This window comes from Orycteropus afer, unplaced genomic scaffold, assembly GCF_000298275.1.
Source record: "Orycteropus afer afer isolate SDZICR_OR568_19922 unplaced genomic scaffold, OryAfe1.0 scaffold00029, whole genome shotgun sequence".
In the NCBI taxonomy this organism is placed as follows: domain Eukaryota; kingdom Metazoa; phylum Chordata; class Mammalia; order Tubulidentata; family Orycteropodidae; genus Orycteropus; species Orycteropus afer.
This window is the reverse complement of record NW_006921616.1, coordinates 14292316-14306420: the sequence shown is the minus strand read 5'-3', so window position 1 is coordinate 14306420 and position 14105 is coordinate 14292316.

The window sequence follows — 14105 nt, the reverse complement described above, 5'->3', positions numbered from 1 at the left end:
GACTATACTCATGGACTTCACCAGATAAAATGCACAGGAATCACATTGACTACATCTGTGAAAAGAGAGAATAGGGAAGCTCAATATCACCAGTCAGAACGAGACTTGTGCAGAACAAACCATATACAAGTTCAAGTTGAAGCTAAAGAAAATTTAAACAAATCTGGGAGAGCCAAAGTACTATGTTTAGTATATCCCAACTGAGTTTAGAAACAATCTGCCTCTTCTTTCTCCTTCTCTTATTCCCTTGTCTTCAACACAGGTGTCTTCCTCTTGGGTCATTGTCCATTCCTGTTTTGAAGCATAAGGTACCATGCAGAGCAATAGACTGACATACCCCAGGAGGAAATAAGGGTCTTGTTTCTATAAGGAGGAAGGAGGGCTGTGGGGCATCCTAGGACAAGAGACGTCTACTGTAAGGGCAGAAGTCAAGGTTTGCTTTATTATATTCTGCCAGCAGCTGCCTATGTAAGTAACTACCTGATCTTTGTACATTGAATTTGAGTCTTGCAGAATCATAACTACCTCATATGCCTACGTTCTGCACTGAGCTCAGTTGCAGCTCTTGAGCAGTGGAAGAATAAAGTGGCTTTTCCTAGAGAGTCACATTTCCAGTGCTTTATCCCACTCTAATGCATATTTTTTAAAATGCATTTTATTGAAATATAATTTATGTACAGTGAAATACATAACACTACATACATAAAATACATAAAGTGACATGGGTCAATGCATTTTTTTTTCAGTGTTCCCTCCCCTCCCCTACCACCCGTGGCAACCAACAAAGAAAGTTTTCCTTCATATATAAACCTTTCCTTGACCCTCCACAACAATGAACTTTAATGCATATTTTGATATGAACCAAGAGTATGATATAGATGGCTATTCTAGAACATGATTCCGATGTTTTGAGGAGTCTTGGAACTTTTGCATTGGAGAGTGAGCAAAAATGACTTTGTTTTGTTGTTTGCCTAGTAAAAGCTATGTGTGTGTGTGTGTGTGTGTGTGTGTGTATGGAGGTCTAGGCACAAGGCTATTCAGAATAAAGACTACATATTCCAGGCTCCTTTGCAGCAAAATGTGGCCTGTGGGATGTGGAGGAAGTCATGTAGGCACTTTCTGGGTCATAAGTCTTTGGGGAATGGCCATGAACTCCTTTTCTTCTTTTCCTATTCCACATATTAGAATATGGACATGGTAACACTCCTTCTTGGGTTATAAGCAGATGAGAGCAAAGCCTTTAGGATGGCCAAACAAGATAGAAGGAGCCTGGGACCCTGACTCCATGAAGCACATACCAGCTCCAGTTCTGAAGACTTCCTGGGGTAGAACCACTGCTTAGCATGGATAAGAGAATGAAGTAAATGAGAAAAAACAACAAACTTTAATCTTGCTTAAGCCAGTGTTATTCTGGGTCTCTATCACATGCTTTTAAGCCTGTATCCTAACTAAAACAGTGAACCAAAAGCTTTTATAGGAACATTTGCATCAAGCAATCCAGAAGGTGCAACAGCGAGAATTGGGCTAACATCTAAGAGAACTTAGATTATCTTAAATAATTACTTTCTTGACATTCAGAAAAAAAAAAATAACTGAAAAAAAATAGACAGTGATAAAAATAATTAATTGAACAGCCTGGGAACATGGCATTTAGTGTGTGTTATGGAAATTAGAGACTTAAGAAGTTTTTGAGCTGGAAGGAATAGGAAAGATCACCTGGGCCTGTCACCTGGTCCAACTACCTTGTTTTAGAGCAGTTTCTCAACCTGAGCACAATTCACTTCTGGGCCAGAAATTCTTTGTTGGGGAGGGGTTTGTCTTGTGCAATGATTTTCAGCATCCGTGGCCTCCACTCACTAGATGCTGGTAGCACCCCCTGAGACCAACTTAGGATAATCAAAAGTGCCTCCAGACATTGCCAAATGCCCCCTGGCAGAGAAAAATTGCACCCCAGTTTAGAAATACTTATTTAGAGTTGAGGTAATTGGGGCCCAGTCATGTTAGAGATTAATCCTTTTTTATGCTGCTCAACTATATATTCAACAAATTTGAAACATGACAGTTTATAATGCTTTCATTTATCACACTGATTTAGAACTTGGGGAAACTATTAAAAGAAATATTTTGAAATAAATGACAATGAAATGATAGCAATAGCTGGTATTTATACAAGTCTGCCTTCTTAGGTATCTTTTCACTTAACCTTCAGTGTAACTCTATGTTGTTGTTATGTGCCGTGGAGTCAGACCTGACTCATAGTGACCCCTCCTTGGGTTTCTGAGGCAGTATCACTGTGGAAGTAGACTACTCAAGCTTCCTTCTGAGGAGTGGCTGGTGGGTTTGAACCACCAGCCTTCTGGTTAGCAGTCAAGTGCCTTAGGCACTGGCTATGGATTCTATTTTAAAGTTGAGAAAACTGAGGTTGATAGAAGCCAAGTACACTGAGTCACATTCTTTGTAGCAGAACTAGAATCTGGACTTGGCTTCAAGCCTATGTCCTTCATCAGCTCTTTAATATATGGTGAATAATAAACCAAGTATTTGCCATATTTGAATCAAGTTATCAGTCAATGAAAGAAAGCTGAATAGACATGTTTGGATAAATTCACATTTTCTTTAATTGACATATATATTTCCTGATTCAATAAGCATCTATTGAATGTTGATTATATGCATAGCATTGAAGAACAGAAAATAAAAGGGTAAAACAAATAGTTCATTGCCAGACCCTAGTGTCAATGCTTTACATGTATTAATTCTTTGATTCCTATGACAACACTAAGATACTGGATCTATTATTACAATCATAGTACAGATGAGGAACACATTATAGATGTAATCTAAAATACTATCAATCTATGAATATAGCTAAGAGCACCTTAACTGGTTGTGTTTACAATTTAGCGTAGTATTTAAGTAACCTGCTGAGGGTCACACAGGTAGTAAATTACAGAATAAGCTTTCAACTCCAGGCAGTTTGACTTGTAACTACCATGTCATAGTGACTCTCTATAAGAATGATGAAGTCCTTGTCATTGAAGAGCTCACAGGAATACAGGAAATAAGGCTTGTACCCAAGTAATAGCTGTTGTTGTGTTATGTGCTGTTGAGTCAAACCCGACTCATAGCGACCCTTCCTTGGGTTTCCGAGGCAGTATCACTACGGAAGTAGGATTGCCCAACCTTCCTTCCGAGGAGTGGCTGGTGGGTTTGAACCGCCAGCCGTCTGGTTAGCAGGCAAGTGTCTTAGCCACTATGCTACCAGAGCTCCTGTAATAGCAGCAACACAAAAACTAGAATCATTTGTTCAGTGTCCAAGGTGGTGGTGGCTGTGTGCTGCTGTGCTGATTCTGAATCATAGCAACCTTATATGACAGAGTCAAACTGCCCCTGTTATATTTCCTAGGCTGTAACCTTTATGGAAAGGAGCCCTGGTGGTGAGATGTCTAAGTCCTCAGCTGATAACTGAAAGGTTGGTGGTTTGGACCCACCAGCAACTCTGTGGAAAAAAGACCTGGTGATCTGTTCCTGTAAAGATATTCAGCCTAGTAACCCTTACGGGAGAGTTCTACTCCATCATACAGGGTCCCCATGATATTGGAACCAAGTCAGTGGTACCTAACAACAGTCTTCATTGAACAGATGTCCAGGTCTTTCTCCCACAAAGCTGCTGCGTGGGTTCAAACCATTAACCTTTTGGTTAGTCACTGAGCACTTAACCATTGTACCACCAAGGTAAGGAGAGATAAAACTAATAATCCATGGATATTCAGAGAACATGCTGTCACACTTTCCATGTGAACATCGAGCTGATGATTTTCTGAAATGCCGTTTGCCTGGTAATTCAGGCCTCCTAACAGTTCTTGCCTGTTCTTTAATTTGCTGTGTAATTCACAATTAGGAGTTTCTTTAAAATCACTGTGTTCCCCTTGCTTTGCAATGAAGAATTGTAAGGGCTTGGCAACATTTTTCTTCCTTTGTGGTGAACAGGTCCTTGATCTCTGAGTTGTTCACATCAAATCTGCCCTGAGGGTATCCACTAATGACACTGTCGGTATTTTTCTGCTCAGTGGAGTCTCGGAGAGTCACCAGCTCCTATTGACTTTGGGACTGTGAAGGTGTGTTGGAAGTGCTCCTGATTTCGCAGGCTCTTCCTGAATCTTATTTTAGATAGTAAGAAGTAATTTTTCAGTGCAGTGCACGTGAAATTAAGCATGCAACTGCTATTATTAATGGGTATTGTGCATCTCATCCCACCCCCCACCCCCACACATAACATAAACACATATGGGAGGCTGAAGCTGTGCTACAGTTGTTCTATCAGAATTATAAAATCTGTGAACTATCCCTAGAGATAAATGCACAATTCATTTTCTCGTAGAAGGAAAACTGAGCATTGGTCTTGGATCTCAAAGGGCTTGCTAAAAGAATCTCTTCCTGGTGGTATTTGAGTCTTAGGTTTTGTTTTTAAAATATGCCCATTTCCTAACACGCTAAAAAAAAAAAAAAAATACCCACAACACTTTCTTTTGTAATTTTGTGAATTCGTTGTTGACAAAATTACACACAGGACCTCAACACACAAAGAATTAATACCCTCTTATTTATTATAAATCGCCGCGTTTCCATGACAAATGCTCATTCATGTTGCTTTAGTTCTGTGCCTCAATTAAGGAGGGAGATATTTCTTCCAGGGATGTAAATGTTTTGGTGTTTAATGCCTGAATTTTGTCTAGAAAAAAAGAAAATTGTTTTGACCTTTTTATTTTTTTCTCTTCAACTAGGACTGGAAACCATTAGTGGCCAGTAAATACTTCTGGTGACCTTGTCTGTTCTCACCCTGCCTTTGTTGGCCCAGTTTTGGTCAGTTTAGAGTTTGAGCAAAAGAAATCTAGACCAGTTATAGGGGACAAATGACATAGAATAAAGAAGAGAAAGGTGCAGAAATGACAGTTTTTAAGAGCAAGAAGCCAGTCAAATTAGCTGGCATAAAACATCAAATGACAAGGCATGATGGTACCACCTGTGATTTAGAAAGGGGGCTTAGTTACATTCCATTTAGCACTTCCGTGGGTTCTCTTGGCAAAGTTATTGATTATGGATGAAAGTGTACAGGTGAAAGTCATTAATTGAATTACAAACTTCAGTAACTCTTCACAGCTTAGTCATCCGGGCAGGGGTAGCTACCAGCTCTTTTGGTGGGAGCAGCTTCAATATCTGGAAGGCCAATAGTGTCATTAACATTGCTTGCAGCAGTTCTTTCCTTTGTTTTGTTTTCTATGTGTTCCAGCCTGACAATAAGTATGAGTGATGTAGGCTTGGTAAATAGAAAAATTGTAGAACAGAAAAAAAAAAAAAAAGTTCCTTCTAATTCAAAAAGGCTGGTTTGGTTGTCACCTCATAGAAAGGCTCCTTTTTTTCTTATCTTTCTTTCTTTTTTTTCCCACCTATCTTTTCACTTTCTTTTTGTTAAGAATCTAAACTTCAAAATATGTTGGATCGCAGAGTAAAATCCACCAACCAAGTCTCCCCAGCTGCCTTCGATGGTTTTGCAGCCGTTCAGTGAAGTCTCTATCAGCCTTGAATAACTGCCTAATTTGGGGTTGGGTTGGGTTCTGTGCCACCTCGTTTTGTATTTTCAATGTCACTTTTTAACAGACAAGAAGACCATGACATAGAACTGCAAACTAGCTTCTGGAAATAATATCGGCACTCTATAGACATAGAACCCTTATCTTGTGTGGCAAAAAGTACATCTGCACCATTGCCAGAGATTAGCACACAAGAGACAAAGCTAGCAGGGCACTAATCCACCTGTCACACTGTTCTTGTAACTCTTCCAGCCTGTTTACAACACCGTAGCCGTTCTGAAAGCCCTTCATAAAGAAAGCCATTGTTCCTTAAAAATGCAAGTTCAGATGTAGGAGAAAGTAGCATCAATCTAAGACCAAATTACTGAGCAGAATATGCTGGGTAGCCTTCCCATGCAGACAGCTGTGGAGAAAATAGAGTATTTAAACGAAGTTAGCAAAATAACAGTCTCCTGGGACTTTCCCTTCACCTTAAGTATGTGAAACAAAGCCTTGGTTTCATAGGCATATACAATTATTTACTTCCCAAGGACACTATTTTCTACATCAAGAATGTGTGTGTGTGTGTGTGTGTGTTTTTTTTTTTTTTTCTTTCCATTCAGAACTTTCTTTATTGAAGGTTTGTGCAATGGTTCAGCGAAAATTATGCAGCATCTTTCCTCAAAGAGAGCTGCATTAATGTGCCAATGCCCTTTATTTAATGCACTTTAAAATTCTGACGCGCCTTTTAAAAAGTATGAGTTGTGTTGGGAAAGTCTAATCACCGTTCTGCATGAGTGGAAATGTGCTATTTTTGCAAGGGGAGTGCTGGAGTTGGGTTTTAGCATAAGGGTGTCTATAGTACAGATGTCCGAAGACACTGGTTTGTTTCGATGCCCAAATCAACCAGCCAGAAATGTTACTTTTGTCAAAATTAGTTAGAGGAACTTCAACGAATCATCATTCAAACAATTTGGGACCAAAAGCGCTCAAAACTGTAGGGAATATTTAGAATTAATTCTATAGAAACTGAGCTTGAAGGGCCAAGTTTCTTTGCGCTCCGGAGCGTGCATCCACCCCAGAAGATTAGACTGTGCCTGTAATGACTTCATACAGATTTTTTAGAAGTCTCTTGGGATACTCTAGTCTTGGCTTGCTAATGGAATCCATTCCCCTTTCTCCTCCATCACGCACTCACCCTTTTCTCTCTGGATGCTTCTCTTTGGATCTCTTCCCGTTCCAATCAGTGCTGTCTTTTAAAGTGTTTCATTAAGGTTGAAGTTCCAAGGACATCACTTTCCCTCTTTGAATAAAATGTGCCTTCCGTTTTGAATGCAAACTGCCTGTGCCCTGACTGCACAATCAAAACAATGGGAAATACACCCAGTGCACTCACACAAAATTGGTGTGTGAGTCTCTTGGAAATATCTAGTAACAGGTGCAGTCAGATAGGCTGGCAAAGGATTCTAGTTTCATAACAATTACTAATAAGAAAATAAACGTTAGATATGCATTATTAAAATATTTTTGTGATTTTTTTTCTGCTGAAAAAAAAACAAGCCCATTCCACAGCCAATTCTATAGCATTCAAACCTGTAACAACAACAATGAAAAAAATCTGACTCTGTCTCTCCCAGTTTAAACCCTCCTCTGACTATTTTAATGAAATTTGCATCTAGATGTTTGTTGTTGTTGTTGTTGTTTTTAGGAAGAAGATATATATATATATATATATATATATAATTTGTTTTACCCAAATATTTGAAAATCTGTGTTATTCCAGTCAGTAGGAGATTCTTCTATCTGTGGTTTTTGACGACTATACAGTTGCATTTATTACATGTACTCCATATCGTAAAGGAGTTTCAATTATAACAAACCAATAGGCATGCATACATTTCCACCTTTTCAATAAAGGGAAACATTTGACAATTATTGAGAGGCTTTTTTGGTTCTATGAATAAGGGCCCTAGACAGTCTTGGGACTAGCTCCAAAGCACCTTGGTAAGGAAAGCTGTTTCAGAGTTCTTGGGGTGTTTGAAAGGAACTATTAGGCCTTTCCAATCTTTAATTTGCTTTCATGCATTCTGAGACATATATACATAAATGGAAGTTCGATAATTCAATATTACTTACTTTTGTTACTCAATGTTATTTGGTGCTATTGTGCTATCTTGTATAGAAATTGTAAAGAAGAGGAAATAGTTTCTTTTATAATCAAGAGAAGAGCTTATTATATATTAGAATCCAAGAACTTTTGTTTTCTGTTAGGTTTTGAATTTCTGCATATGAATTTGGTGTACAATTTTGTTCTCTCCAAAGCCGAAATTGTCATGTTTTGTATAAAAGAGGGGATGGCTGTATTATTAAGATTTTTATAAATTGAATCCAACAGAATTTCTTTTGAGGTGCAACAGTAGAGTACTTGCATATAGCAGGAACGTGGGGGAGGAAGAAACAGGGAAAACACAGAAGCAGGGAGTGAAGAGAAAATCTATATACTTCAGCAAAAATGTCTAAGAGCCTTAAATTCTAATGAATGCACTGAATTAACTGTGTGGAAATATAAAAATGTATTTGTGGGAATGGAGTTCTAATTTGACACACTCTATGGGATTTCCAGAGATTAAGGTTGAGAAAACTTGAAAATGATGTGAGTCAGTTATCATCAATGTACTAAAATAGAAAAATGACCCCAGGCAAGAGGAAACCATCGATTCTGATCCTACTTTGAAAGGGAAAAAAAAAAAAAACCTAAACAATTGTTTCAATTCTTTTCGTTCATAAAAGCTCTAACCACTCCCTACTTTCTCCCAAATATTCACAGTTATTTCAATTCTGAGAGGCTAGGGCTGTGCTGAGCCAGAGACATTAAGCTGAGAACAGGGACCAAGCTCCCTTTAGGCTAGTCATCTGTTAGGTTTGGGATCCAATGAAAGTTGAAAAATTACTCTCCTCTCAAATCATGTTTGAAATTCCTTAGCATTGAGGACTAAAACTGTTGCAGGGTATATATGTGTGTGCATGTGAGTGTGCATGTTTGTGTGTGTGTAGTTCCTATGCATGTGTGTGAGAGGCCAATGAAAGATAGGACCAGGGAGAGGAAGAGAAAGAGGGGAGTTGTCAACATGAATGAAACTGAAGAAACATTTCCCCAAGGAGCTTATAGATTCACATATTAAGGAACCTATGTGGAAGTATATAAATGGAACTTAAGTATTTCCAGTCACGGAATTCAAAACACATACACACATATTGTTTGTGTGTATGTATGCATGTGTGTGTATTGGTTTCTTTTTTGTTGTTGTTGTTAGTTTTTTGGAAGGAAAAAGGAAACAAGTGCCATTTTACCAGTTACCTAATTGTATTCACACCACTGACCCCCAACTCTCCTGATTACACCAATTAGCCTTCTTTAGCTCTTCATTACCCACATTGCTGGGCCAGCTTCTGTGCATAATAGGGTTAATCATAATGCAATGAAATGTTTGGATTTTATTAGTTTCTTACACAGCATATCTTCTAGAATCCTCACCAATGCCAGAACATCAGGGAGTGCTGTTTGTGCCCTAATTTTTGCTCCCTCTGGTGGTTGTCTTGGAGGGAAGGATAAAAATACTGGGTCATATTGTTGTTTGGGAAGACATACACACACACACACTTATCCTTGGAGAAGTAGTGCCATTGCTCTGAGAATTAACCCTGTGTTCTTCTGACATCAACACCAGAACATTTTCTACCCAGAATGCCGTGGTCACCAAAGGAAGAACGCAGAGTGAAGGCTGGAGTAGGAGACAGGAGCCACGTTATACTAAGGCTTAGATAAGCACATTCCGTCCACCCCATGAGCTTATTTCATCTTCGTTACCTGTGCTTTCTGTTAAGTTCCTAAAGGGGGGTAGGAGAGCTTTATCCTGAGAGTCTTCAGGATAAGACATGAAAAGCAGTTTGGTTCCACAGGACTAACTGGACTCAAGACAGGGGGGCATTGGATGAAAGAGTATGTCCCGTTATTGGAATCCCTAGATTCATGCCAATAGGAGGAAATTTACACAAAAGGCATAAAGTTAAAAAGAACAAGAGTTACTTTTTAAAATGTACTGGAAAATTTGAAAGAAATTAGGGAAAAATTCTGAAAATGTAGTTTTGAACCATGGATAAATTGTCATTAAGAAGATAACTCCATTTAGTAGTAAAAGTTGTTAAATAGACAGCTAATGTTCCAAACATATTTTATTTCATCCACAAATCTAGACATTAGGGAAAGTCAAGCAATTATGCTGGGCTAGAGTAGGTTAACCTAACTTATCACGTGTTTTTTTTTTTTTTTTCCTTGAAATTAGGGGAGACTATCTTTCTCTCAGAGGTACATAATATTATTCCCCACCCTTTGTGAAAAGATTAAGAGAGCTACATCGTAGCTTGGGCCTTGGAACCATAGTTGAGGAGTGGCTGGTGGGTTTGAACCACCAGCCTTCTGGTTAGCAGTGAAGTGCTTTAGGCACTATGCTACCAGAGGTCCTTGAACCATTTAAGAGATCTAAAAAAAGAAGAAGAAGAAGGAAGGGAGCAAGAAAAGAAAGAGTATGGAAGAGAGAATTACTGTCTAATGAATAAATCAATCTGAATTCTTTAAGTTTCTTACCATACGCCATCATATGACATAGAATTTCACTGTTCTTTTCTCCTACTCAATTACTTTCTTAAAAAGAGAGCCAGAGTAAAAAATGTTGAGGTAGATAAAGAGGGTAAGTCTATAAAAATCTGAACCAATGAAAATTTATACTTTAATGTGAATCTCCTCCAATTTTTCATGTTTGTTATATACACCCACATACCTGCCTGACCTGGACATTTAATGAATTGCTTTGGTATCAAAACATACTCTCTTCCTTTTCAAATCCAGGCAGACCTTACTTGTCCTTCAAAAAAGAAGGCATCCTGTTTTGGTTAATGGGCTTAAAAAAAAAAAAAAAAAAGTAAATTGTGATAGCAATTAGGCTTCTCAGTGAGCATGCTCAGTGGGTCTTTCATGGTTGCTAGGCAACCAGCTGAAGGTGTGTGGCAGGAGAGGGCCCCAAATGTAAAAATATAAGCACCTTTGGCATAGGTTTGTCCTAGTCGAGAGAGCCATGTTCATGTATTTAATTAATTGCAGTATATTCTTGGGTGATTTTCATGATACTCTTTCCACATTGTGGGGGAGAGGTTGGAGGGAAAGGAGATCTAGCAGGGTGGGTTCAAGAACCATAAAGAATACTTTCAGAAACAGCATTGTATTTGAATTGAGCTGCAGTTTTATAGTGTGTGTGTGAGCGCTTCAATTTATTTTTCGTTTTGGGAGTTGCAGCTAGCTCTTAAGGACTGCGCTTGGGCGGCTCAGTATGTCACGGCATCGTTCTAATCCCACCCTGGATCCGCGGAACGGCATACATCGGAAATTTAAGCCTGTCTAATAAATCCATTTCACATACTCGAGTCATATCACGAAAAATTTCCCGTTAGACCGCATGCTTAAATGAAAGGTTGCAGCCTGTATCCACAAGCCCGTTCGCACACTCCAGGTTCTGTTCAAGAAGCATTTACAGGAGTTGAGAGAACGATGCAGGGAGAAGTGAAAATGTATCAACTTTTAGAAGCTCCCAAAATGCTTTGTGCCTTTGGTAAGCACAGTGCCATCTCCATCAGCACCTCTAAGTAGAAGCCTGAGCAAACACCTGGTTGGGTCCACAGTGACAGTGTACTGTCTCTCCAGTGGTAACAATTTAGACGCAGGATGCTAAACAAAATATATACATGATATCAAATATTGGCTGCACACATCTAAGCCAATCACTTCTAAATAAATTAACCATGGCACTGCCTAATACGATCCACCTGCTTGCTTCCTTGTGTTGTTCCAGACCCTACCTGAACCCCCCTTTGATTAAATGTCAAAAGCTTGCCTTGTGCCTGCAGATTTCACTGAAGGCGGATAACAGAAAGGTTCCTCCTGCGACTCCATAAAACTGAAATAAATTCCACTGGCATCTTGTAAATTTTTATTTTCTACAATGACTGCAGGCCCCATCTGCGGCCCAGCTGTTATTAGAACGGAAAGCGTTGGCCCTTCTGCATTACAAAACAGCATAGAACAGTAATTGCCAGTAGAAGAGATTAAGTGTAGACACTAAAAATGTTTACTCGCAATGAATATGCATAACGATGGGTAGGAAGCAGCACTGGAAGATTAAAAAGAGAGAAGGGTTTGTTTACAAGGCTGGGGAAAAAAAAAAAAGAGTGGAATGTCAGTTGGCCCCGAGCCTGAAATAGGAACGAAAAACCTTTGGGCAAGGCATTAGGGAGAAAAACAGATGGTTTGTGAACCTTTTATTAGATAGAAAAATCATTAATCAAGCCCAGGCTGGAAATGGCAGGGTTTTTGGTAGTTCATATTTTAGTTTATTTTTTCTTAAAGTGACAGTATAGTTTTTCTTTTTGGGATAGTCATCTATGGCTTCTCTGTCAATAGGCATAGCTTTAGTACAACATCCCATATTAAAGCCCGCTTACGTTTATGTTACCATTAGCGCTGATTTGTTCTACTGAAAAAATTTCTGCAAAGGGCTTCATGTTTCAGCACCTGTTTTGTCCATATAGCAAACAGAAGAAATTGCAGGTTGGAATATACGTCCATATATATAATTCATGTAGCATGCTGCCACTTGTGAAACTTGGGGAAGAAAATGGAGAATGGGAAACTTCTGCATGTAAGTAAGACTTGCTGACTACATTGATTCATAGCAAGTTAGACAGAACTACATACTAACAATAATTACAACTCGATTCATCTCCCAAGAGGGAATTCACACTATTTCATTGGAAAAGAAAATCAAGAAGGTGGAAGTATCCCATTTGAAGCTGTGCCTCCCATAAGACTAATCTGTGCCTTTTGGGCTTGAAGAAGTTGTATTTTACACTTTGGCTTTTAATGGGTAGTGACAATCTCAGGGAAGGGTATGTTCTAGAAATCAACAAAATCCTGGAATTAATGGTCCAAAACCCATCATCAAACCCTATGATAAGCCCGATGCCAGGAGCATTATTGTGTAAATGAAATGCACATAATATTCAAACACTCTCTCACACACATACACTGTGTTTGTATGTGTGTACATAAACATATAGATATATATGCACACATAGCTATACACATATATACACATATTTTCAAGACTTGAAACATGATTGCTGAGTTACGACTGTGCTGACTTCAGGTGCAGGCTGACATGGTGGAAGAATGTCAGAATAAAATTGCCCAAGGCTGGACCCAGGATTCATCTTGACTGTGCAGTCCTGGAGTTCTGCTGTGGTCCACCACGTGCTTATTTTCAATAGCCTCGTATGCATATGAGAGCTGGACAGTGAACGAGGAAGACTACAGAAGAAGTGATATATTTGAATTGTGGTGTTGGTGAAGAAAATAGGATGGACCATGGACTGCTAGAAGAATGAACATACCTGTTTTGGAGGAAGTACAGCTAGAATGACACAGAATGACAAGAATGGCCAGCCTTTGTCTTTCATGCTTTGGTCATGTGGTCAGAAGGGACCAGTCCCTGGAGAAGGCAAAATAGAGGATCAGGAAAAAAAAAGGGGAACACTCTCAACAAGTTGGATTGACATAGTGGCTGCAGCGTGGGGCTCTAGCATAGCAAGGATTGTTAGGAGGGTGCAGGACTGGTCAGCGTTTCCTTCTGTCATACATAGGGTCACTGTGAGTTGAAACTGATTCAATGGCACCTAACATCACCACCACCACCACCATGTGCTTGAAGCTGGTAGCTCATTTTTGTGTTTGCAAGTTACCCGTAAGCTAAATTTTAAAGTGATTCTATCCCTGTTTAGTACAATTAGTAGTAGGATGGGGGATTGACTTCATTTGAGTCTATACTCCTAGAATAGCGTTGTTGATGTAGGTTTCCCATGAATACCAGTGGGGCAATTATTTTTAAGGAATTAGAAGGTACTTGTAAAATATCTTATTCATGTTTCCACTCTTAGTGAAAACTATTCTTCTCAGTTTTTAATAATGTGCAACTTTATTCACTAGTAACTTGCAGCAATTCATTAAACAAACAAACAACAACAACAAAAAACCTCACTGTGGTCAAGTTGGTTTGACTCACAGCGACCCCTCATAGGGTTAGCGATTGTATGGCAAAAAGTGCTCATAGATAGCCCATTGTTTTATTTCCTGATATCTCACAAAAGGAATGGTGGAAGTCAAGGCCAAATGCAGATACTAAGTCATCTGTATGCCCCCTGGTGATTATGTCTGTCTTTGATATTAAGAAAAGGAGTCATTGAAATGGTCAGCTTAAAATAAAAAGGAGGGGAAGGTTTTCTAATTCCAGGTCTCTGCTCTGATATCATTTCCATCTCCCTAACTTTAGTGCCTAAGGCACCTGACTGCTCACCATTCTGGTTCAAACCCACCAGCCACTCCTCGGAAGGAAGGTTGGGCAATCTACTTCCACCTCAGAAACCCAAGGA